Source organism: Marmota flaviventris, chromosome 3 (genome assembly GCF_047511675.1).
Source record: "Marmota flaviventris isolate mMarFla1 chromosome 3, mMarFla1.hap1, whole genome shotgun sequence".
Lineage (NCBI taxonomy): Eukaryota > Metazoa > Chordata > Mammalia > Rodentia > Sciuridae > Marmota > Marmota flaviventris.
Window position 1 is genome coordinate 43,479,655 of NC_092500.1, and position 27,583 is coordinate 43,507,237.

Below are 27,583 nucleotides of genomic sequence, written 5' to 3' on the forward strand. Positions count from 1 at the left end.
ATGCTGGGTAAATCAAATGCTTCCAAGAAGAAGTCTCAACATCTGAAAATAAATTCAAAAAGAGAAATCAATAAATGAGGAACTGGAGTTGTCAGAGAAACAGCCAAGAAACACAGGCAAAAGAAATAAAAATCATCCAAAGCCTTTGTCTTCTGAAGAACAAACAAAACATATAATCTAAATCAGATAAAAATAGCATCTAACAAGAGAAAAATCTGGCAAACATTTTCAAAGAGTACCAGAAAGCATTTGCAAACTATGATAGAATCAGTAATAATAGCAATTTTGAGTAACAATATTGAAGAAAAAGAACAAATTGAATGTCATCTCAACTACCTGAATATAAGATTGCTACAATTGTGTGAAACCATGAAAATCCCTCACCCAAAAGCTGAAATATTTTATTAATGTGCCAAATCTACTGAAAATGGAGAAAGCACAAGACAGAACTATTGAAGAAAGTCTGGCATTATTATAGGAAGAAATAGATAAAATTGTAGAGACCACAGAATCAATGACTGGAGATATTTAGAGACTAAAAAATAGAATTCAAATTGTGACACATGAGATAGAAGGAAGAGGAGGTAAAACAAATGTTTCAAATAGCTTACAGTGGGGTACTTTCTTTTCCAAGACTTTCTCAGAACAGTCTCAAAGCACCCACACTTCCGAAAGAAATTTTGATACTAATTTCATACCACACTGCTCTTCTAAAGGACAGAAGAACAATTTGTTAGTGTTCATCAAAGAAGTTTATTAAAAACTAGATGCTTCTTAGAGTTTACTTTTTAGATTGTTTCATATTAATTAAACATTTGTGAATTTGTAAAACTCTTAACCTATGATGATATTATTGAGGCTAAAGCCTAATATGCACTTTAAAATTAGCATCTAATGTAATCCTGGAAAATCTGTTTATAGCAGTTGCTAAATCTAGAGAATCAATATTTATGTTGCTGTATCTAGCAGGTATTTGCCTAAAACCATAAAATAAGAATAGCCAGGATCTAATGATGTATAATGGCTGAATGAAACACATTTATTGGTTAGCACCTAACTGTGATATGGTGGCTTTGTATATGTAGAGTGCCTAATGAATAAAAATATACGTGTTTGCTATCACTCATTCTTTAGCTCATAGTTTGCATTTTTCTTTCTAGTCTCCTGTAACTTGAGAAATTCTCAAATGCCTTTATTTTTACCTAACTCACAGTCTCTTTGTGGAGTAATTAAGATTTTCCAGGTAACTTTAATGTTAAAAGTTGAGTCAACATTTTATTTCTTTGGCTGGTTAGTGAGTAGATGCTGAATATTTTTTTTAATTTAAAAAATTATTAAAAAGAATCCTAAGCACATTTAGTTCTTCAAACAATAACCAACCAAAACAAAACAAAACAAAACTGTTTTAGGAAAACTAAAAACATAAGAACTAGATGCTAAAGGCAGAAGGTGCTGAATCCAAAGAAGACAGAAGACAAATTCAGGATTACATAAAATGCAGTTTATTAAAGACTTATGCAGTATATCTTCTGTGGCACCAAGACAGAAGAATCCCTTCACCCTACAGAAAGAAGAAGGGATATATTTGCTTAGACAAAAGTATCCTACAGCCAACAAAAATGCACCTGAGCCTTTTCAAATACTGTTAACATGACAAATGTCAGTTAAGAGACAATCCAGGTGTCAGTGTCTGGCACTAATACTCAGCTGGCAATCTTAATGGACTTGCCTATTGTTACAGAGTTTGGAAGGCACAGCAGGGTCACCTGGCAGTGAGCTGGTGCTTATAGCCAAGGTGACTATAGTTGTGTAAAATTGGAACCCTACAAAGCCCCTTTTTAATCAACCCATCCTCATTGTGTAATGAACTTATATATTCAAATAAGTTATTTGTATAAATATATCAAAAATCTTTTCTAAGCCACTATAATATATTGTCTTAGTTATTTTAACTATTTGTAAAATAAAATAAATGTTGTTTAAAAAAATTATTGGATTTGATCTTTATTATAAAAATGTCTGGAAAATAGTATTTCATGACTTATATAAGTTAAAATATTTCCCCTTTTACAAATTGGCTGCATTTCTTTGTGCTCTTTTCTTGAAAGAAAAATAAATAAATAACTGGTTTATCATCATTTCTAAAAGAGACTTCAAACCTGAAGACTATTCTTAAATTATTCCTCAATTTCCTTTTCCAAAATAAATTGTCCTTTTTACTTTTACATTTTTTCTGCCTTTCAGGCCTTGATTTTGGACCTTTAATCATGTAATTTTCTCAACTCTTGCCCAAATCACTACACATATTAAATTGCCATCAATTTATTCATTTGGGTGCCCATTGGGTAAACATAAATTTGCAAAGTTTTTTTTCCATTTTCTTATGATCTCAGCCAAATATAGAAATTCCAAAATAAATATAAATAGCCTACCATATGCTATATTCAAGGCTAAAAGATGAAGCCTGCAAAGTGTCAACCTTATCAGATAAAACCTGACTCACTGCAGATTTTTAGGTCAATGGGATCTGAGGATTTATATAGTTTCATTGATCATTCAAAAAGTATTACCTTTCTTTTTGATTGTTCATGATGATTGCATCTATGACTTTGAAGTTTACCTGACTTATAAAATATTTTAGGCAGCTATCTTTTTCACCAGCATAAAAAAAAAAAAAAGGAAAAACAAAATCAAATCTACACTGATCAGTTTGGTTCTACATAAACTCTCAGGGTCTCACTAATGCTAAGCAGGGGCCCTACCACTGAGCTTCATCCCAGTCTATCTGTAATTATTTCAATGTATCTATTTAAAAGATAAGTACATACATCTATAAATATAAACACAATTGCACATCATATCCTCGCCACAAAATCAAAGGTATTTATTAATAGTATTAAATATCCAGTCATCATTCACAGTTTTTTTAATTCATAATTTAATCCAGCTATAAAATAATTAATAAATGGAATAATTTCTTCCTACCAAAATGTTAATATGTCTGACTCTTTAAAATCAGTTCCTTCTACAACTTCCAACCCCTGATCAGTTTCAAGTTCCTAGTTTTACCTTTTCCAAGATGCCGTATGAACAGAAGCCTGAGTTGGTCAGCTTTCCCTTGCAGTACCAAAATACCTGATATAAACAATATAAAAGGAGGAAAGACTTATTTGGGCTCAAGGTTTTAGAAGTTTCAGTTCACCATCACTTGGCCTCCTCATTGGGGGGCCAGAGGGAAGACAGAGCATCACAGCAGGGAATGCCTGGTGGAGAGAAGCTGCTCAGCTCATGGCAGCTGGGAAGCATTAAACAGAGAAAGATAGAGGAAGGGCTGGGTCCCCAAGATTCTATTCAAGGACATACCACCAATGACCTATCTTTCACGTAGGGTTCACCTCCTAAAATTTATGTCACCTCCCAATACTTGTGCCACTAGCTCAGGACCAAGACTTCAACATATGAGCATTTGGAGAACCTATAGAACATCCAAACCATAAAAAATGGTTAAATAATATGTAACTTATTGAGTCTTACAGCTTAGCCAAAAATCATTATATATATATATATATATATATATATATATATAAAATATATATATTATATATATTACATATATTATATATATATATATATATATATATATATATATATATATATATATATCAGATCTATTCTGTATCCTTTCCTCTCCTCCATTTATCTGCCCTCTTAACTATTTAGTTCCTCTATATTTTCTGTGCTTATTTTGAAAGTATCTGTTCATTGTAATTTCAAAAAAATCACATAGATAATTTATTTTGAGCACTATACACACAATTTCTACATTCTAGTCCTTCCATTCACTCATTATTTATTTGTGCTCACTGTTTGTCTACCATATGCTTGACTATGAGCTAACTGCTGGAGAGTCCAATATGATGTGTGATTTTATAGACTTATTCTATATCTTATAGAGTCTTATAAAGTCTTATTCTATTGGAGAAATAACATATACTCTTCAGCATAAGAAGTGATAATGGAAAATGTGAAATTATAGCAATGAAAGCAGTCTAGTGATGGCACAGGTTACAAGTGAAAAGGCAGCTAAGACCTCAACTCACCTATCTGTCAATACGTAATAGGCATTGTAGCATGTGTTGCTTAGTAGATGATGTCACAAAAGCTGGATCATTAGATGGAGAGAAATAAAGTTAAATCCCTACCTAACTGGACATAAAATCTTGAATTTCAGATTAATGACATAAATGTGAAAAAAAAAGACCCGCAAGTTAGTCATGTTAATATGTGAAAGAACTTTGTATTGAAATAGGGGAAAACAGACAAAATTTTTCAATAGCCTGCAAGTATTCAAGTGAAAGGAAGAGTAGCACTTCTCTCACTTTAAATCAAAAGCTAGAAATGGTTAAGCTTAGTGAGGAAAGTAGGTTCAAAGCTGAGACTGGCCTATTATACAAACAGCTGGCCATACTGTGAATGTAAAGGAAAAGGTACTAAAGGAAGACAAAAGCAATACTTTAATGAACAAACAATAAGAAAGTAAAAGAGTATTTTTGATAATATAAAGAAAATTTTAGTGGTCTGCAGAGAAACTTCAACTAGCCACAGTATTCTCTTAAGCCAAAGACTAATCTAGAGATCAAGGCCCTTTCCTCAATTCTATCAAGACTGAGAGAGATATGGAAGCTTCAGAGAAAAATTTTGAAGCTAGAAGAGGGTTGGTGCAGAAGGTTTAAGGGAGGAAATCTTCTTCATAATATAAAAGCTCAAAGAGAAGCAGAAAATATTAATATAGAAGCTACAATAAATTATCCAGAAGAACCAGCTAAGGGCATTGATATTCAATGTCAATTAAATAGCCTTACATTCCTTACATTACAAGAAGATACCAATGAAAGAATGAACAAGGCCCATTTATTGAGGAACAGATCTGCATATTTATGGAGCTGTGGGTGGTTTGACAGTTATGACAGTTTAATGGTTGAAGGGTTTGACAGTTGGCATGGGGTGCTTTCTGATTGGTGGGTAAGGACAATGTGAGCCAGCAGGGCTAGTCTGATTCGTGGGTAAGGATCATGTGAGCCAGCAGGGTTAGTCTGATTAGTGGGTAAGAATCATGTGAGCCAGCAGGGCTAGTCTGATTAGTGGGTAAGGATCATGTGAGCCAGCAGGGCTAGTCTGATTGGTGGATAAGGATCATGTGAGCCAGCAGGGCTCACCATTGAACGGCTCTCCTTGGGAGATGGGGAAGTTAGTCTTTGGAGGCGGGGGAAGGGGACTCCCAACAATACCACTAGAACTTTCTTAGCCAAAAAGGAAAAGTCAATGCCTGGCTTCAAATCTTCAAGATCTTCAAGGATAGTCTAGCTCTCTCATTGGGGAATAATGCAGCTGATGTCTCTAAGAGAAGCCAATAGTGATTTAAGATTCTGAAAATCACAGGGCCCTTAAGAATCTACTCCACTGTGTTCTACAAAAGGAACAAAACATGGATGAAGATATTATTTTTTACAACCTGATTAGGAAATATTTTAAGTCAATTGTTGAGACCTATTGTTAAAAAAGAAAGAAAGAAAGAAACAAAACCAGAGATTTGTTTCAAATTATTAATGCACATTGACAAAGCACCTGGTTATCCAAGACCTCTGATGGAGAAGTTCAAAGAGATCAATGTCCTTCCATTTCACAGCTCATGCATCAAGTAGTGTTATCAACTTTGAAGTCTAATTACATGCATTTTATAAGGCTACAGCTTAAATTCACCATATTTGTCAATTCCCTTCAAGGCACAGGGAATAATAGTATTGCCATGTTTAGATCTGGATTCCATATTAGATTTGGCCCAGAACATGCATTATTTATGTGGCATCTTAGCAGCTTTTTAATGCTTAATAAGTTTTTATTTTTCATGATCTTTGTTATTTTCATTGTTTTTGTCTGGATTGATGATTGTGATTCTTAGCCCAATTTATTGTTGGAGACATATAATTATCTTTGTTCCGTAAAGGAAATTATCACATTCTTTAGAAATTTCTCTTAAGACATATCTTCTATTTTCTCCTTTTTGCTGTTCTTTTCCTCACTCTATTTTTAACTTTTTTTATTCTCAATGTGACACAAACACTGGATAGAAAATTCAGTAATTATTTAACTGATGTAAGATGTGAAAACTTGTTTTCTTGCTCTTGTCTAGTCAATAATGCATTATACTTGTAATATAAATTATTATCTAAAACGTTATATCTTTTTTCCATGATATCAGAATGTGCCAGTGTTGCAATAGACAACCCCCAAATCTCTGTGCCTCAAAATTAAAATATTTTCTTCTCATAAAGAGGTCAGTCAAATCCAATGTTGGCAGCCAGATTCTGTGGGAAGTTTAAGCAACCTGTGACACTCTGATTTTGTAGATTTTCAAGTCTTCCCACTGACTCCTTTATATCTGTCTTTGAAAGAACTATAGTTTGCCACAGGATATTTGGGGGGTCAGATGTGTATGACATTTCCATTAACAATCCACTGCCCATTGGCACAACCTCATGCAGATATAAGGTGGCTGGGAAATGTAGAACCATTCATTCTTCCTTCCACCGCCAGTCTAAACAGTTATTAACATAGTCCTGTATTAACTAAAGATGCCTGAAACTTGAGGAAGGGTCTTAATATTTGGCTAAGTCTTCTATTAGTAAGATAAACTGAGGCAGATATAAATAGTTCAGACACCTATTGAGCTATAAAATTGTCATTTTCAAGGTTCCATCTTTGATAATATAGTCATGGGTTTTAATCTCTTTAAAGTGAATGTCTTTATGTAACTAGTCATGTAATATTGTGATTTGAAAAAGTTAGCCAAGTATTGGGGAAACTATCTACATTTCTCTTTCTTTCTGAAGTTTTTGAGTTTGGAACTACATAAATAATCCAAAGTTAGCCTGATATTTTTTGTTAGTGATTCTCAAAGGATTAATTAGAGTTTCACTTCCCTTTTGAACTAACTGACCATTAACTTTTCATCTTTCTTCATATTTTTAAGATGTCTTACATTAAAGGTAACAGTCACTTTGGTTTTAAGTACTCATTTCTGATTTTGAATTAGTAAAACCTGTTTTTCATTTATTATTTAAGTCACCTCTTTATACTCACACACTTATTAGTACTGTATATATTCAATAGTATCTGCACAACCATTCATTTGTCATAGTGATAAAATAAGTTTTAGATATTCTAATATTTTATTCCATAAAGTTTTTTTTAGTTTTCTACAAAGAATAATGACTAAGGTCTCCATTCTTACTATTACTGATTTTACCTAAATTCCTACACACTGTATGCTATTTAGAATGAATAGAAAAAGATTGCAATACTTGTTGGAATACTTAATTTTCATTTTATATGTGGTAATCTTAATTTGATCTTCAAATTACTATATTAGGGCTACATCTTTTTAACTTGGTTTCTAAAAGTGCTGATATATCTAGCATTTTATACTCAAAATCAGTCTTATTTTTACCGCCTTTATATTGCAGGACCTTAAACATTTATATTTATATAATAATATTATATATTTTGTAGTATTTTTATTACATTTCGTAATATCTTTCCATTTCAAAGTAACAGATTATTAAAGGTTGCATTTTATAGGTATAATTATTGTTATCTATTCTCTCAAATGATATTAGCTGTCTTTTCAAAACTTTATCATTTTAATTAATTTTTTTGGGGGGATTTCTGGGACCAAAACTTTGTTCTTTTTTTTTCCCAAGGGGAATTGAACTAAGGGGCACTAGAACACTGAGTCACATTCCCTTCTCAATTTTTTATTTTTATTTAGAGACAGGGTCTCACTGAGTTGCTTAGCGCCTCACTTTTTCTGAGGCTGGCTTTGAATTTGCCATCTCACTTCAATGTCCCAAACTGCTGGGATTATAGGCATCTGCTACTGCACCTGGGCCTACGCTTTGTTCTTTGACTCAAAATTCTATTCAGAATGGTGATTCAAGCACCTGAGCCATTTACTCATTTGAACTGACCATTCATTCTCCACCTTCTTAGAGACTGGGTATATCTTTATATTTGCAGTTATTTCATTTTGTCCTGTATTACAATTAAGGTTTGCAGGTGTATATATTTTTACTGTCTTTGTCTCTCTTTCCGAGGTCTATTCTATTAAAAGTACCCAGGAAGAGTTCGAGGGGTCTTAGAGTGAAAATCCTCAGTGGAACCAGAGTGAAGCTTAGGAAAAAATGACTCTCTCCTCTTCAGTCTTTCATATCAACTAGTGTATTCTATACTTTCTGAAATTACCCTGATAACATATTCTTGTTAAATAAATACAAATATAAAAAATAATGAAAATGACCTAGAATGTGTGGTTCTATTTTTAGGAGACTAATGATAAAATCATCAAGTAAAATATCTTGACAATGTCTATTATCAAATATTTTAGTTGGCACAGTTTTACTTGTGGCACATGTGAAGGTATGTATGTCATATAAAATGTTTAAGACATAATGAGAGAATAAAGAAAAAAATAATTAAATTATATTCAAGGAATTAGGTGTCAATTGAATTAAAATATACCTGGCATTTAAAAGAGATGCTTTACTTTTATTGGCAATGTTTTTTTCTGACAATGTTTTGATGTAAACTCAATGGAAGAAGAACATTGACTTATTAATACCTATAAATAAAATGCATAGATGAAAGCAAAGAGGAAATAAAAATCTATTTTCTCATAACATGATTATCTAAATAGAAAATTCTAAGGAATGTAAAAAAATGAGCTACTTGAAACATGTAGTTGGCAACATCATAGTACATAGTCTTTAGAAAATTATTTGTGATTTTTTGTATTAAATCTAATTCATTTTAATGGATACAAAATATAGAATTTTATAAATTAACAGGGTAATGTGATGTGTCATAGTGGCAAAAAACAAATGGAAATTCAAATCTTCAAATGCATCATTTATAATAGCAATAAACAACATATCTCAGTACATAGACTAATTACTAAAAAATTTACACAAAATTTACTACAGACATAAAAGCCAACGTAAGTGGAAAGACATATCATATTAATGAATTAGAAGACATTGTTAATTCTCCCCAAGTAATATGTAGAATGCAATCCCAATAAAAATTCCAGCAGGCTCTCTTTTCTATCTTATTTATTTACTTATTTTCTTCTTCCCTTCCTTTTTTTCCCCTAATATTGGGGATTGAACTCAGAGCCTCACACCTTGCCTGTGTTAAGCAAATGCTTTACCTCCAAACTACATCCCCCGGCTGGTAAAGGCTGTTTATTAAATTAATATGGAAATAAGAACTTCTTATAATACCTTCCTCTCCCACCCCACCACCTCCAATTTTTAGGGATCTTTCAAAACAAAAGCACATATGAAGATCTTACTCCACCTGTTTTTAAGTCCCCATATAACATTGCTGTAACTAATAAAATGTGAGTTTGGTATAAAAATAGTTATGCAGATAAATGGAGGAGAGGAAAGGATACAGAATAGATCTGATATATATATATATATATATATATATATATATATATATATATATAAAATATATGTAATATATATTATATATATATATTATATATATAATATATATATATATATTATATATATATATATATATTATATATATAATATATATATAATGATTTTTGGCTAAGCTGTAAGACTCAATAAGTTACATATTATTTAACCATTTTTTATGGTTTGGATGTTCTATAGGTTCTCCAAATGCTCATATGTTGAAGTCTTGGTCCTGAGCTAGTGGCACAAGTATTGGGAGGTGACATAAATTTTAGGAGGTGAACCCTACGTGAAAGATAGGTCATTGGTGGTATGTCCTTGAATAGAATCTTGGGGACCCAGCCCTTCCTCTATCTTTCTCTGTTTAATGCTTCCCAGCTGCCATGAGCTGAGCAGCTTCTCTCCACCAGGCATTCCCTGCTGTGATGCTCTGTCTTCCCTCTGGCCCCCCAATGAGGAGGCCAAGTGATGGTGAACTGAAACTTCTAAAACCTTGAGCCCAAATAAGTCTTTCCTCCTTTTATATTGTTTATATCAGGTATTTTGGTACTGCAAGGGAAAGCTGACCAACTCAGGCTTCTGTTCATACGGCATCTTGGAAAAGGTAAAACTAGGAACTTGAAACTGATCAGGGGTTGGAAGTTGTAGAAGGAACTGATTTTAAAGAGTCAGACATATTAACATTTTGGTAGGAAGAAATTATTCCATTTATTAATTATTTTATAGCTGGATTAAATTATGAATTAAAAAAACTGTGAATGATGACTGGATATTTAATACTATTAATAAATACCTTTGATTTTGTGGCGAGGATATGATGTGCAATTGTGTTTATATTTATAGATGTATGTACTTATCTTTTAAATAGATACATTGAAATAATTACAGATAGACTGGGATGAAGCTCAGTGGTAGGGCCCCTGCTTAGCATTAGTGAGACCCTGATTCAACACTTCAATCCCCAGTACCTCCAAAAAGAGTGGGGATAATGACAGATGAAATGTAGGGTCTCAGATAGGGGATATGTTTCTGCTTAATTTCTTGTTATTACAGGTGAAGGAATTGGCTGGATAGTAGAGGAAACCTACACTTGAAACTAGATGATAAAGCTGAGAGTTACTTGCACTATTCTAAGTACTATTATATTTTATTGAAAAATTTATAACCTAAATATATATGGCATAGTCTACTGTTGAAGGTTATTGAACATTCTTCTTAAATTTGAAAAAATAAGTTATATTTCAGTTTCAGGTGTCAATAAATTTTATAAAAACACTGCTTGAATATTTTTTTTATGTGGCAAAAAGGAAGTTACAAAATTTTTATGAAGGCATGAAAAGATTTCCATTATTAATGTCGTGGATTTGTGTGATCTTGCACTGAAAGTTAGTGACTTTTTATGCACTGTACTGAGATTTACCAACCGAATAAAAACAATAATTCAAGAAGACAAAATACAGTAACACAGAGCAAAGCAACAAATGAGCCATATTTTCAGTGGAACAAATTGATATTTCACACTAGATGCCCTAAAGGATGTGTTAAATAGATCCCCAATGAGCTAGGTAGCAGAAGCACAGTATACCCCACAGATGGTTCCAAGTCAAGGGCTATCATTAAGAAGAAAAGACTAGACTTTTAAATTAAAAAAATGTATATAAAAGAGAAAAGAAAAGATGAGTGATTTTCTGCAGAGCTCAACAATTATTTTTACTTCATTATATACAAATTCATTAATGTGGAAGTCATATCAACGTTAGTCTCAGTTTTTGGTTAATCTGGTATTTTTGATTCTATGACCTGTAATTGTCATCTACAAAAAAAAGAAGAAGAAAAGAAAAAGAAAAACTAAGTATGGACAAGATTTACCATTAGTTTTTTTTTAATTAGGAACCTTAGCAATCAGTATAGATGAATTCTATTATCCATTAAAGAGACTATAACTTGTGTTTTTTTTTAAGAGAAAAACATTTTAAATATTCATTTTAATTAGTAGGAAAAATTGTAATTCATTATTTTAAATTATATTAAATCAGATTTATCAATCAAAATTGAATACCATTTTCATGTAGCAATATAGTGGATTAATGTTCCCTCACGTCTCATTAATAACCATTTGGCATAAACCCTGAGGATATCTAAATCTCTAGGATATTAGCAATTAAAATTTTGAATGTATTTTATTTCTTGGAAAAACTGTCTTGAAAGTCAACTCAATATTTACTATTTATAAAAGGATTAATGTAAATGATGGAACTATTATAGAAAAATTTATTACCCACTCATTAATGAATACCATGTATGGACTTTCTTATCGATTACTAATACTTTCTTTGTAAAAAAGCTGCCTGGCAGTAACTTAATAAGTTCTAACATTTCCATAAATCTACCTTTAAAAATGTGTACATAGTTAAATCAAACTGCTGGTATGATGTTGCAAGTTCATTGGGTTTCCAAAACCAAATATCATAAACTGGGTGATGATAAACAAGAAAAATTTATTCCTTACAGTTCTGGAGATAAGTCCAAGATCTAAGGGCCAGAAGATTTAATGTCTGGTGAGTACCTTCTGCTTCTTAGTTGGTGCTTTGTGTTGTGTCCTTACATGGTCTCTCCTATAAGTTTACTAATCTTATTAATGGGGTCAGAGCCTTTATGATCTAATCACCACCCAAAGTCCCCACTTATTAATTGCTATTGAAATGGAAATTAGATTTCAAAGTTTTGGAAGGATGCAAAATTCAAATAATAGCATATGGATTTAACTAGATGGTCCTAGGTTAAACAAATAAAAATAATCCAAATGGGGCTGGGTTGTAGATCAGTGGTAGACCATTTGCCTAGCATGGGTGAGGCCCTTGGTTCGATCTTTAGCACCAAATAAAAATAAATAAATAAAAGGTAATAATAAAAATACAAATTATTTTCAAGCTTCAGGCTGGCTCCAGCAAGGCAAGCAACCAACCAATAATAAAAACTGACCAACATTGTATCAAATTAACAATAATAGTAGATAATGGATTTTATGTGCATGTTAAGCACCACAATTTTAAGCATCTAACAAATATTAGCTCAAATTATCCTCAAAATACTCATGTGGGAAAGGTAGTATTATTACCTCCTCCTTCACAGGAGGAATATAAATTTGTAAAGGATAATTAACTTGTCCAAGTAATACCAATAGCAATATGCTAAAACTGGGAATTTAATCCACAAAGTTTTGTTCCAGAAACTAAATTTAACCAGCTAATTTTTACTGAGATTTTTCAGGTAGTATTTGGAAAGTGGTTCTGTAAGTGTATTTAACATACAATGTAGACTCAAAAATTTTAACCCAAATAATTCTTTGAAAAATAATTAAAAATTATGACAATCAGAGACACCCACTAGAGCCCAGCCTCTGGCACAGGACTGCCCTTTCTGACTAGCAGACTACCACAGGAGCCCAGGCCCAGCTCAGATCCACCCACATCAGCCAACACAGGAAGCAGGTTCACAATAGATCTGGGTCCATCCCTTTACCCACAGGATAGACACCCACCAGAGCCCAGCCTCCAGCACAGGATCTGACCAGCAGACTACCACAGGAGCCCAGCCCCAGGTGAGATCCACCTACACTAACTTGTACGGGACCCAGGTCCAGGGTAGGTCCAAGTTCATCCCCCCAGCTGGAAGCCTAAGCCTAACCCACTCCCATCTTGGGACACTGCAGTTATCACCATAGCCTTCCTCATGCAGTAGCCCCTAAGTTTTTGACAGTACACAGGGCCTAGAAGCAGCTGCATCTCAGAGCAGGCATCTCAAAGACAATGTGAGGCCACTCTTTCAGCCCCATCTCTGTAAGACATTGCTCACATCTTGGGGCACCTTAACTATTACCTTGAGTTACCTTGGCTATTGCTACCATCACCTTTACATGCAGTAGCATACATTGAGGGACACAAGCAGATGTCTGAAAGCCAAATATCAAGGAGAGGTACAGACAATCTGCACAGGTACTACAAGAATATAGGGAAGAAACCATAATATCTCAGATCCATGATGCAAGACACATAGACAACATGAAGAAACAAGGGAGGAAAGTGCCTCAAACAAAAAACAGGATACTATAAAAAGAACCCATGGACAGCAAAGTTGATGAAATGTCAGAGAAGGAGTTCAGAAGGTTCATAATTAAAATGATTTGTGAACTAAAGAATGACCTAAATGAGCAAATACAGGCAAAAATTGCTAACTTCAACAAAGAAAATACAGTTAGCAAAAGATTACATCAAGAGAGAGATAGAGACTCTGTTAAAAAAAAAAAGTCATAAAACCTTGAAATGAAGGATACAATAAACCAAATAAAAAACTCAATAGAAAGCATAACCAGCAGACTATATCACTTGAAAGAAAGAACGTCAGATAATGAAGACCAAGTATACAATCTGGAAAATAAAGTTGACCACACAGAGAAGAAAGTTAGAAACTATGAATGGAACAACCAAGAATTATGGAACAGCATCAAAAGACCAAATATAAGAGTTATTGGGATAGAGAAAGGCACAGAGTTTCAAACCAAAGGAATGCACAATCTTTTCAATGAGTTAATATCAGAAAATTCCCCAAGCATGATGAACGAATTGGAAAACCAAATACAAGAGGCTTACAGGACACCAAATGTACAAAATTACAACAGATCTACACCAAGGCACATTATAATGAAAATGCCTAGCATACAGAATAAGGATAGAATCTTAAAAGCCACAAGAGAGAGGAATCATATCACATATGGGGGAGAGGAATTTGAATCTCAGCAGATTTTTCAACCCAGACCCTCAAAGCCAGGAGATAGTGGGACATATACAAAGCTCTGAAAGAAAATGGATGCCAATTAAGAATCTTATATGCAGCAAAACTAAGCTTTAGATTTGATGATGAAATAAAAACCTTCCAAGATAAGCAAAAGTTAAAAGAATTTACAACTAGAAAGCCTGCCCTACAACATACTCAGCAAAATATTTCAAGAAGAGGAAATGAAAAAAAATGATGAAAATCAGCAGAGGGACGGATTACACTAAAGAAAAATCTAATCAGAGGAGAAACCAAGTCACATTAAATACCAAAAAATAAAAAAAAAAATGGCTAGGAATATAAATCATGTCTCAGTAATAATCCTGAATGTTAATGGTCTAAACTCACCAGTCAAAAGACATACACTAGCAGATTGGATTAAAAAATAAAAATCCAACAATATGCTGCCTCTGAGAGATTCATCTCATAAAAAAAAGACATCCAGGGCTGGGGATGTGGCTCAAGCGGTAGCGCGCTCGCCTGGCATGCGTGTGGCCCGGGTTCGATCCTCAGCACCACATACAAACAAAGATGTTGTGTCCTCCGAAAACTAAAAAAAGTAAATAAATAAAAATTCTCTCTCTCTCTAAAAAAAAAAAAAGACATCCAAAGAGTGAAGGTGGTGAAGGTGAAGGGTTGGGGAAAATCATACCACTCACATGGACTGTAGAAGCAAGCAAGGATTTCCATCCTCATATCAAATAGACTTCAAGCTAAAGTCAATCAAAAAGGACAAAGAAGTACACTATACTGCTCAAGGGAACCATACACCAACAAGACTTAACAATTATAAATATATATGCCACAAATAATGGAGTGACTATGTTCATCAAGCAAACTCTTCTCAAGTTCAACAGTCAACTAGACCACAACACAATAATTTTGGGTGACTTTAACACACCTCTTTCACCACTGAATAGATCTTCCAAAAAGCTGAACAAAGAAACTATAGAACTCAATAATACAATCAATAACTTGGACTTAAATGACATATATAGAATATTTCAACCTGCATCAAGTGGATACATTTTCTTCTCAGCAGTATATGGATCCTTCTTTGAAATAGACCATACATTATGCCACAAAGAAACTCTTAGCAAATATAAAAAATTATAGATACTACCCTGAATTCTATCAGATCATAATGGAATGAAATTATAAATCAATGATAAAATAAGAAATAAAATATACTCCAACACCTGGAGACTAAATAATATGCTACTGAATGAACAATGGATTGCAGAAGTCATCAAGGAGGAGAATAAAAATTTTTAGAGGTGAAAGAGAACACAGATACAACATATCAAAATCCTTGTACACTATGAAAGCAGTTCTAAGAGGAAAGTTCATTGCATGGAGTTCATTCCTTAAAAGAAGAGAAAGTCAACAAATAAATGATTTAACATTACATCTCAAAGCCCTAGAAAAAGAAGAACAAATCAACACCAAAAGCAGTGGAAGACAGGAAATAATTAAAATCAGAGCTGAAATCAAGAAAACTGAAACAAAAGAAACAGTTAAAAAATTGACAAAACAAAAGTTGGTTCTTTGAAAAAATAAATAAAATTGACAGACCCTTAGCCATGCAAGTGAACAGAAGGAGAGAGAAAACTCAAATTACTAACATATGTGATGAAAAAGGAAATATCACAACAGACACTACAGAAATACAGAAGATAATTAGAAATTATTTTGAAAACTTGTACTCCAATAAAATAGAAAATATTGAGGGCATTGACAAATTTCGAGAGTCATATAATTAATACATTTGAATCAGGATGATATACACAATTTAAACAGATCAAATTTAAATGACAAAATAGAAGGTGCTATCAAAAGTCTACTAACCCAAGAAAAGCCCAGGACTGGATGAATACACAACCAAGTTCTTCAAGACCTTTAAGGAAAAACTAATACCAATACTCTTCAATTTATTTCAGAAAATATAAAAAAGCAGCACTTCCAAACATATTCTATGAGGCCAATATCACTCTGAATCCAAACGAGGCAAAGACACATCAAAGCAAGAAAACTTCAGACCAATATCTCTAATGAACATAGATGCAAAAATTCTCAATAGAATTCTAGCAAATCAAATACAAAAACATCAAAAAGATCATGCACCACAATCAAGTGGGATTCATTCCAGGAATGCAAGGTTGGTTCAACATACAGGAATCAATAAATGTAATTCATCACATCAATAGACCTAAAGATAAGAATCATATGATCATCTCAATAGATGCAGAAAAAGTATTTGACAAAAAGTATTTGACCCCTTTATGTTCAAAACACTAGAAAAAAATAGGGATAACAGGAAAATATCTCAACATCATAAAGGCTATCTATGCTAAGCCCCAGGCCAACATCATTCTAAATAGAGAAAAATTGAAAGCATTTCCTCTACAAACTGGAACAAGACAGAGATGCCCTCTTTCATCACTTCTATTTAACATAGATCTTAAAACGCTGGCCAGAGCAATTACACAAATGAAAGAAATTAAAGGGTTACACATAGGAAAAGAAGAACACAAATTGGCACTGTATACTGATGACATGCTTCTATACCTAGAAGACCTTAAAAGTTCCAGCAGAAAACATCTAGAACTAGTAAATGAATTCAGTAAAGTATCAGGATATAAAATCAACACCCATAAATCAAAGGCATTTCTGTAAATCAGTGACAAACCCACTGAAAGGGAAACCAGGAAAACTATTTCATTTACAATAGCCTCAAAAAAAAAAAAAAAAAAAAACCTTGGGAATCAACTTAACGAAAGAGTTGAAAGATCTATATAATGAAAATTACAGAACCCTAAAGAAAGAAGTCAAAGAAAACTTTAGAAGATGGAAAGATCTACTTTGCTCTTGGGTAGGCAGAATTAATATTATCAAAATAACCATACTACCAAAAGCACTATACAGATTTAATTCAATTCCAATTAAAATCCCAATGACATTCCTCATAGAAATAGAAAAAGCAGTCATGGAATTCATCTGGAAAAATAAGAGACCCAGAATAGCTAAAGCAATCCTTAGCAGTAAGAGTGAAGCACATGGCATCACTATACCAGACCTTAAACAATACTACAATGAATAGTAACAAAAACAGCATGGTATTGGCACCAAAACAGACTGGTAAACTAATGGTACAGAACAGAGGACACAGAGACTAACCCACAAATTAAAATTATCTTATATTAGACAAAGGTGCCAAAAACATGCATTGGAGAAAAGATAGCCTCTTCAACAAGTGTTGCTAGGAAAACTGGAAATCCATATGCAACAAAATAAAATTAAACCCCTATCTCTCACCATGCACAAAATTGACAAAGAACCTAGGAATAAAATCCGAGACCCTGTGTCTAATGCAAGAAAAAGTAGGCCCTAATCTCCATCATGTGGAATTAGGCCCCAACTTCCTTAATAAGACTTCCGTGGCTTAAGAATTAAAATCAAGAATCAATAAATGGGATGGACTGAAACTAAAGCTTCTTCTCAGCAAAAGAAACAATCTATGAGGTGAATAGATAGCCTACATCTTGGGAGCAAATCTTTACCCCTCACACATCAGATAGACCACTAATCTCTAGGGTATATAAAGAACTCAAAAAGCTAAGCACCAAAAAATAAATAAACAACCCAATCAAAAAATGGGCCAAGGATCTGAACAGACACTTCTCAGAAGATAATATACAATCAATTCACAACTAAATGAAAAAATGGTCATCATCGCTAGGAATTAGATAAATGCAAATAAAAGCTACTCTAAGGTTTCATCTCACTCCAGTCAGAATGGCAGCTATTATGAATACAAACAATAATTGTTGGCGAGTATGTGGGGGAAAAGGCACACTTTATACACTGCTGGTGGGACTACAAATTGGTGGTCAGTATGGAAAGCAGTATGGAGATTCCTTGGAAAATTGGGAATGGAATCACCATTTGACCCAGCTATCCCTCTCATCAGTCTATACCCAAAGTACTTAAAAACAGCATACTACAGCGATATAGCCACATCAATGTTTATAGCAGCATAATTCACAATAGCTAAACTGTAGAACCAACCTAGATGCCCTTCAATAGATGAATGGATAAAAAAATGTGGCATATATACACAATGGAATTTTACTCAGCAATAAAAGAGAATAAAATCATGGCATTTGTAGGTAAATGGATGGAGTTGGAGAAGATAATGCTAAGTGAAGTTAACCAATCCCAAAACCCAAATACCGAAAGTTTTCTCTGTTATAAGGAGGCTGATTCATAGTGGTGTAGGGAGGGGGACCATAAGAGGCATAGACAAACCCTAGATAGGGCAGAGAGGTGGGAAGGGAAAGGAGGGGGTTAGAAATGATGGTGGAATGTGATGGACATTATTAACCAAAGTACATGTATGAATACACTAATTGGTGTGAATATACTTTGTGTACAACCAGAGATAGGAAAAATTGTGTTCTATATGTGTAATAAGAATTGTAATGCATTCCAATGTCATATATAAATAAAAAATAATTAGAATAAAAATTATGACACTCAGACTAGTATATAGTTCAGTGGTAGAGTGCTTACTTAGCATGTGTGAGGGGTTCAATCCTAACACCAAAAAAAAAGAGAAAGTATGATGCTCAGTTCAAGTACAGATATAATAGTAATAAAAGAGAGAGAATGTAGAATGTCCATCTTACAGCAAAGATGGACTTTACAAGGTTCCACACCTGTCACTTTTGTTGCTGCCTTATAGAGACGCCAAAACTTGAAAGGTGAGAATAAATATTCAAAAATGGGAATAGATACTCAATGACAAAGAAATTGAGGCTGCTTTCAACATACCTAAAATTTTTGAGTGCTGGGTTGTCATTAAGAGTCCACCGGGCCAAGGAAAAACAAGAGATTTTTTTCCCAGTAGACACACACATTCAAATTTGTGGGCCAATTGATAGGTAAAGAAATTAGAATCATTTGTATAATGTTTCTTTTGTTTTCAAAATATATGTAAGGATATAGAAAAGCAATTCACTGGGGTCTGAATGCTCTTACTCATGAGGGCAAAAGTTTAAGATTATTGGTCACAATAATTTAAGACTGAGTACTTCCTTCCTTAGTGAGTGAAAGATGTGCCCCAAATGTTTTTCATTGGTTTATTTCTTGTGTGTATTTTTGACATACATTGTATGGCCTATGGGAGATCCCTTTTGTCTGAGAGGAAGTTCTATAGTAATTACAATGATGTAGCAAGGAGTTAGCAAACTGTGTAGATGAGCATTGACATCCAGGCAAAAGACTTTATGCACCCCTAAGAAGAAAACTTCAACAAAAGAATATCTTAAAATTGGCATAAAATGCATTTGATGTAATTTTATTATTGTAAGATTTTTCTCTAATTTTTTGAACAATTCTTCAGATGATAAAAAAACTTCAATTATTTTCACAAGGATCTGCATTAAAGTACTTTTGTGGGGCAAAATATCAAGGAAAATTAACAAATAAGTAAACAAAACTTTCTAATGTTGCACAGCTATTCCATGTTTGAACCAGAAATTACCTGCTTTTTTTGTTGCTGTTGTTTCAAAGCCCTTCATCTACCCACCATAGCATGCTTTTTTGGTATCTTCTGTATGAACAGATAGATGAAACTATCAAGAAGTCTTTATCTGTATGTGGATGGACACAGCTTTATTTGGAATATGAATGTTATACATCCTTAACACATTCAATTTTTTTCTATAATTTTTCATGCAAACATATCACTATCTGCAGTTATTATTGTTTCTGAAGTTTAACTAGCTAACAAGTCCAGAATAATAAGCAGTTTAGTAAATACACATACTTCTCTTATAGTTTCTCTAATATCTGTGAGTCTGTACTGCCATTATTGATGTAAATATAAAAATAAGACATTTGTAATGTTTCTCTTGAAACTATCATCTGATTTGGTGCAGTATAATTAGTATTTAGACATTATAAATGACATAATCATCCAAAATAATAATAATATTTGTTAAAAAAGTCATTTTTATTTTTTACAATTTAAGCATAAATGTCAGTAAAAAATGTAGAAGAAAATAAAAGGGATTAAAACATTTTTTGAAAAATTAAAAATAAGTCCAAGCTTATTAAATACAAATTATATATATCCATATATATGCATATTATATATATTCTATAGAGCATATCACAAAAGTTAGATTGTATTAATTTTTTGAATTAGTGCTAAGTGTAATGTGCTGTGCTTGTCACATATCTTTAAATTAAGCAGAACTGATATTATAAAGTAGAATAAAATGAAAAATGCTATAAAGCTTTATTTATAATTATGTGATTTAAAAAATATAATAAAGCATATATTATATAAACACACAGATATATGGAATAAAATGCTTTACATATAATATGTTAGTATTTCCCACTAGATATGATTGTGAAGGAGGAGTACAGAGCACTTGAATAATCCACACCCCTGCCCATGGTTCTATATTGGGTAAAATATGAAAAAGCCAAAAATATAGTGATTGTTATATGAAATGATTACTTGAGGTCACAAATTAAATTACAGCTACTATTTGATTCTTAGAGTCTGTGGTAAACTTTAGCACTCTGAATATCATAACTGTTCACTAAAGGCTTCTATTCAGTCTGATGCTTGCTGCTTGTCAACTCCCTTGTAACTTTTCTATTTTACTGCTATTATTCTGTTCCAGACACTCAGGTCATCTGTCTATAATCATTTCTGCCATAGAAAAATTTACTTTTAGCTATTTCTCACTACAGAAATTTTTCCAAGTAGTTTCAAGACTGTTTGTTTCTCTAAGTTCTAAACTCACATATTAAATCCTTGGAGACTCTTTCTCTGGCCAACAAAACAAACTTAGCAGCACCCTGACTTGTGCATTAGCTAATCACACTGATTAAATTGTTTCATAGAACTGAAAATTTTTCTGATAATTTGATAAACATATTTGTGTCTCCTTCTCCATGTTCTTATTAGAATATAAACATTGAAAACCAGGACCACACATGTCCCATTCACTCATTCATCAACAACATCTGCAGCAGTCTAACAAATGACACATGACTGATACAAAATACCATATTTGTCATGTTCATAATTTTTATCATTTAGTTTTTCGGCCTTTATGCAGTGATTTTTTAATGATTTTTAAAAACCAGGAATAATATCCACTAATGAAGGCCAAAAAGATACAGCAAACTATTCATAACAACATATCAATGGTTTTCCTCAAAAAATTTAAATTAATTTAACCAAAATAACTCAAGTTGTGAAATAGCCTGTGAAAATATTAGTATTAATTTGACATCCTTGGTTATATTCTAAAAGCTTAAAAAGAAAATGGTACTCCAAAATTATCAACTGGGAAAAATACTACAATTTGTAAAACAGAAAGTTTCATATAGTTGCCATTTAAAAGGAGGTATAAATCTAAAAGAACAGAACAGTCATTCCCCTACTACATATGCTTTACTCATTCCAGCATCAAATGTGCAATGAAAACAATAAAATCACATCTTAAATCAAATGATATTAGGTTAAAATATACTACTAAAGCTTTCAAATAATATTGAATTAAAATATCATAATTTTATCTCATGCCACAAAGAAGATGAATAGTGTGCCTGTTGTAGCTCTTATTCTGCCTCTAACTCTATTCTCTGTCTTTGCCTCTATCTCCATTTCTTTTGCATGTATGTGCGTGCGTGTATGTTTAGGGCTATCATAAATATTCTTAGATGTTTATATACATTCATACATACATAGGATACATAGTGATATAAAATTTATATTCATTATCTCTCTATATATGTATTACATTCATAATCTCTTCTTACAGTTGTATATAGAATTAAATGTCCTATAAAACATCTAGTTTCAGGGAGCTACTGTGGTTGCTGCTGTCATGGATGGTTGTGTTTTGTTAGTGGAGTACCTGGGACTTGGCAAGATTAGTGATGAGTACTGCAATTTCCAATAGTTCACATATTGTTGTTTTCTTACATTTCTAAAAAAGGTAAATAATTATGTTAAAAGCACAAAATAATTCCAATTTATATTAAAATGAAATGATGTATTTGGTATACTTGTTTAAGTACGGAATGATTCTAAGCCATACAAAAAAAGAAATACAAACGGCCCCAAAACATTCAAAATAATACTCACTCAAAGTTAAAGAAGTGCCAATTAAAACAAAAAATTTCAATCCTATCTATAAAATTTCTGACAAGTATGAAAAATTGTTTTTGAAATGTGTGTAAAAGAGCAAATACTTAGCATTGCTTCTAGTATGAATCAGTACAACATATGGAGAGCATTTGGCAACATCTTTCAAAGTTTAAAATATTACTTTTAACTAGACATTTTATTTCTAAAAATATGTCTCAATGATATACCCACACAAGAATGCAAACACATACATAAACATTGCTCATATTCATAAGATTTTTTTTTTTTTAAATTTACACACTCATTAATATTTTGCGTGTGTGTGTGGTCAATTTCCCCTCGTGTAAACAGTATTGACATGAAATAATATCCTACGGCTTGTGTTGTAATATTTTTAACAGAGGAAAAGCAATAAAGAGAAATACGGATTAAAGGATCATATTTGTGCCAAAAAGAAAGAAGCACTCCTTATGTCTTTCTCTCTCTATTTCTTTTTCCTATTGTATTGTGAATGTGGTGACTGAAGTGGAACAGATTTGAAACTATGACATTGAGAACAACACCTTAAGGATGGAAAAATGAGAAAGTAGAGAGAGCCTCTAGTCCTGATGGCATTGTACATTACACTGTTAGTCCTGAATTCTATTTTTCTGAGTTCCTTGTAAAGTGAGAAAAATATAGTTCTACTAGCTAAGTACATTACATGCAGGCAAATCTAAAGTTAAGTCACACAGTGCTATTACCTAAGTTTCATGCTACAAATGACGAAGCTGATTCACTTGTGTTTGTCATTTCAATAGATTTTGATCAAAAAGTAAGTAAAAGTGTCTCCACTGCAAATGAAAAGTCAAATTTCCAGCCATGATTTTATTGTCAGAAAATAGGGAGAGAGTATATAAACTTTGCTTCTGTGTTAATGCAGGAATGTTTGAGTTGAAAATGATTGAAAGCAAGAGCTGTAACCTAATCAGTACATTCTATTTTGAATGGACTGAGAGCATGAAAACTATACACATGTGGGATATGGCTAGAGGGGGTAGGTCACCATGGACTTCCCTGAGAGAACTAAATTTCCCCATGGTCCCTTCCCCCATTCCTTCTCTCTCCACTTTCCGATACCCATGAATGGAGTAGCCTGCATCTACCATGCCCTTGCGACATGATGTTCTGCCTCATCTTGGGCCCATAGCAATAGACTCAGCTGACCATGGATTAAATCTCTGAAACAATGTGCCAAAATAAATACTTCCTTCTCTAAGTTATCCTTATCAGGGTATTTTCATCACAGTGACGAAAGCTGACTAATGCAATATACTATATAAAATGATGGTAGGGGAAGTATTTTGTTCATTGGAGCCAAGACTTACTATTAAATGCCTTTTGACTTATTTTCCTAATTGGTTTTGAAAGATCATTGATTTTGGGTTGCTAAGGTTTTCTTTTTTGGTTATTTCAACTTGTTGTGGCCAACATGCTGAGAGACAAATCGCTATTAAATTGTCATGCTGCTTTGTATTAATGTTACTTATGTATAGATTCTGCATTATACAGTGGTAATTATTCTAAAATGGTAAAAGCCTGAAAATATGTAGTGATTTAAATCATTTTTATTGAGAGATTATTGTAAAAACAATAATGAAAGTCTAACCCAAGCAAGTTTGGAATAGTGCTTAAAAAATTGGAGTCCACTGTTCTAAAATTCATCCCAACTGTTAAAAAAAATAATAACAGTTAAGCAGAAAATTATAATAGAATGTGCCTTGTTCATTAGAATATATTGTTTTAATTATGTTTTGCACTGAATTTCAATTTCTTTAAATTCCTCATCTTCCTTAATCTTAGCTGGAAACAAATCCCTTTTCTTCTTGCTAGGATACAAACTAGAATTATTTTTTTAGTTTAAAATTTCAGACATAAGAAATCCCCTCGTGTAAACAGTCCTGTGCAAAAAGATTCTTTCAACTTATTCTTCTATTACTGCTTTGTAGGTATACATAATATTAAGATTCTTTTTGATGTAATTATATAAGCACAGAATATAATTTGTTCCCATTCAATCCCCTGCACTTCTCTTTTTCCTCCCTCTTCCCTTGCCACCTGTTTCTTTCTTCTACTCTTTATTTATTTATGGTTGTTTTTAAAATCAGTGCATTATACATATACATAAAGATGAAACTCACTGTGGTATATTCATATATGTACATAGAATAATTTCATCAGTTTCATTCAAAGTTTCTCCCCTTTCCTGTCCCTCCTCCTTCTTACTCAGTCCCTATCTTCTACTCCACTGGTCTCTCTATATTTTTATAGAATTTCTGTCCCCTAACTCTCCACTCCCCCATTTTGGTCTAGCTTCTGCATGTGAGAGAAAACATTTCACCCCTGACTTTCTGGGTCTGCCTTATTTCACTTAGTATGATGCTCTGCTTTCAAAATTTTTTCCATTTGCCTCTTCCCTTGAAAATTTAAATACTTCATAAAACTTGTAATGAAAAGTGAAGATAATATAGTGAAGAGTGTATTCTTGAAAAAAATACCAATAAGAATGATGGCTCTTGGGTCAGAGCACTTACATTTGATGCTGATCCTGACACTTAGTATTTCATTTCTGATCTTGAGGCTGACAGATGTTTATTTTTAAGTGAGTCACTTAACTATCCTAGATACAGTATTCATTTTGTTTTCTTTTTAGATATAAAAAAACAGCATATCATCTTTGAACTATTGTAAATGCATGTCTCTTTAAGGTTCATTTTGATGTAATTATATAAATGTAGATTATAATTTGTTCCAATTCAATACTCAGCACATTAAATACATCAAATCACTATCTACCCAATTCATATTAGAAATGATATTTTTATTCGTTCTACCTTTTAGATTGCAACAAAATCCTTGAGCTCACAACATACAACTTTCCCAACATCAGCATCAATATATCTTACCATTATTTGGGAAAACTGAGTTATTAACATTTTTTTAATAAGTTATTCTACATTTTTCACATCTTGAAACTTTTATACTAGTTTCAACTCTTTCTTGAGGCATAATTTAAACTTCTGGGGTGGATTATTGACCTCAAAATCAACTGGATTTGAATACATGGAGTTTTCTATATCATGAACAGCAATTTGAGTTTCATAGCTAGTAAAAAATAAGCTTGCAAATGCTAGCCCTTTTGAGACGGAGGATGGATGTTCTTTGGCTCTTGCTCCACTTTCTTTTCTTCTTGCCTAGAGCAAATACTTTTTAGCACTAAGTTCAAACTCCAGCAGGCATCTTGAGTTATGAGGGAGGGAAAATTTAGAAACCTGGTAGTTAGTTTGGAATGGCAAAAAAAAAAAAAAAAACAATATTATTATAAGGTTCTTCATAATTTCTGTAAGAGGAAAAATGATCACTTATCTTGTGCAAGCAACTATTTTTTGAGTTTTCTCTTACATACAGCTAAAGTATTCTTACCTAAGGTGCTAAACAAATTGACAGTCAATTAATTTAATCCTGCATTCTTGCCCATGACCCATGCAGGCAAGATATGCTGTGTTCTCCTACCAGGTAGTGAGCTGGCTGTGAAATGTATGAAAAACCATGTGACACAGAAATAATTTTGGAATCAAAGGCAGGATGGCTCAGCAACCTTAGGGTCCTGCTCCCACACTGGAAGGAGAAAGAGTGAGCCCGCGTTATTCATTTTATATGGGAGATACACAAAGGCTTTTCCATAGAATATTCTTCACCAAATAAGGCAGGACGTGGTCTGTCCAAGCCCAATGAGTAATGCCAACATAATAATAATAATAATATTATTATTATTAATAATTATTATTAATATTGTGCATAATAAGCCACAAAATGATTTACAATCCCAGACCAAAATCTCATTGGCTTCAAGGCTGAATAGAGGCTATGCAAATATCTCAGAGGTGGCCCCACACACTGAATGTTAGAGCTCTATGCTGAGAAAACTTCCATTAATTCAACTACAGAATATCAATAATTTCCAGGTCAAATTTCACTACACTTTCAAGAAAATAGTTAGATTGATGAATGTCATATTAATAGATAATTCTTTAGGTAGTAATAGTAAGTAGTAATGAAAGTAATAGTAACAGTAGCAATAACCATTATCATCAATAGACAATTTAATTATTATTTTCAGGGTCCTTTTCTATAGATTTTACATATCCTGTCCAATTTAATCTTCACCTTAGCATTTGAAGTAGTTACTCATTAAATTCTTAAGTTACAAACGAGTTCAGATAGACTAGGCAATATAACCCATGACTGACAGTTACTAAACTGCCAAGTCAGAATTTGAAACTAACCAATAGAGGTTTGGTGATTATACCACCTGCCAAGTGTCAAAGATATTCTCCTCAATACTTGAAAAACAACTATGTTAATTATTATACTGCTTCACTTTGACTATTTCCTTAGTGATCTTGATACACTTGAAATATAATCCCAGGAGAAATTTACTAAAAGGACTAGAGGTATAGGAAATGTTTGACTATAGACAGGATAGTGGCATTCAAGATTTCAAAAGTGGATTTAAGTTTAGACAACTTCAAGTTCTAGTGTCCATCAGTAGACTGGATGGTGTTATGTGACAAAACAGAAGAGTAAGAGAAGAAAATAAAAATTTATGTTATTTGTTCAGGTTCAACTTCTTATATGAAATTTTTTACGAACGTCCAAATCTTGGTAGTACTTTTTTCTTAATAATACAGTTGATTTTGAGACCCACACTGGAGTTCAGGCTTCAGCCCAGGACCACACTTTCCGACAAGCAAAACCCACACCAGAGCTCAGGCTCTGGCCTAGGACCACCCTCAGTGATCTTCCCCAGAGTCCAGGCACAGGGCAGGCCGAATCTGCCCTGCAGTCCAAAAGACCCATGCCAGAGCTCAGACCCTGGCCCAAGACCACTCCTGTGGACCTGCACAGGAGCTCATGGGAGTCCATGCTTAACCCACCTTCATCTTGGAACAATGCAGCCATTGCCATAGCCCTTCCCATACAGTAG

At 33.0% G+C, this 27,583-nt stretch overlaps 1 pseudogene; it reads left to right on the forward strand.

Annotated features, from left to right (window-relative positions):
• LOC114085986 (centromere protein Q pseudogene) lies at nt 1-27,583 on the forward strand (annotated as a pseudogene).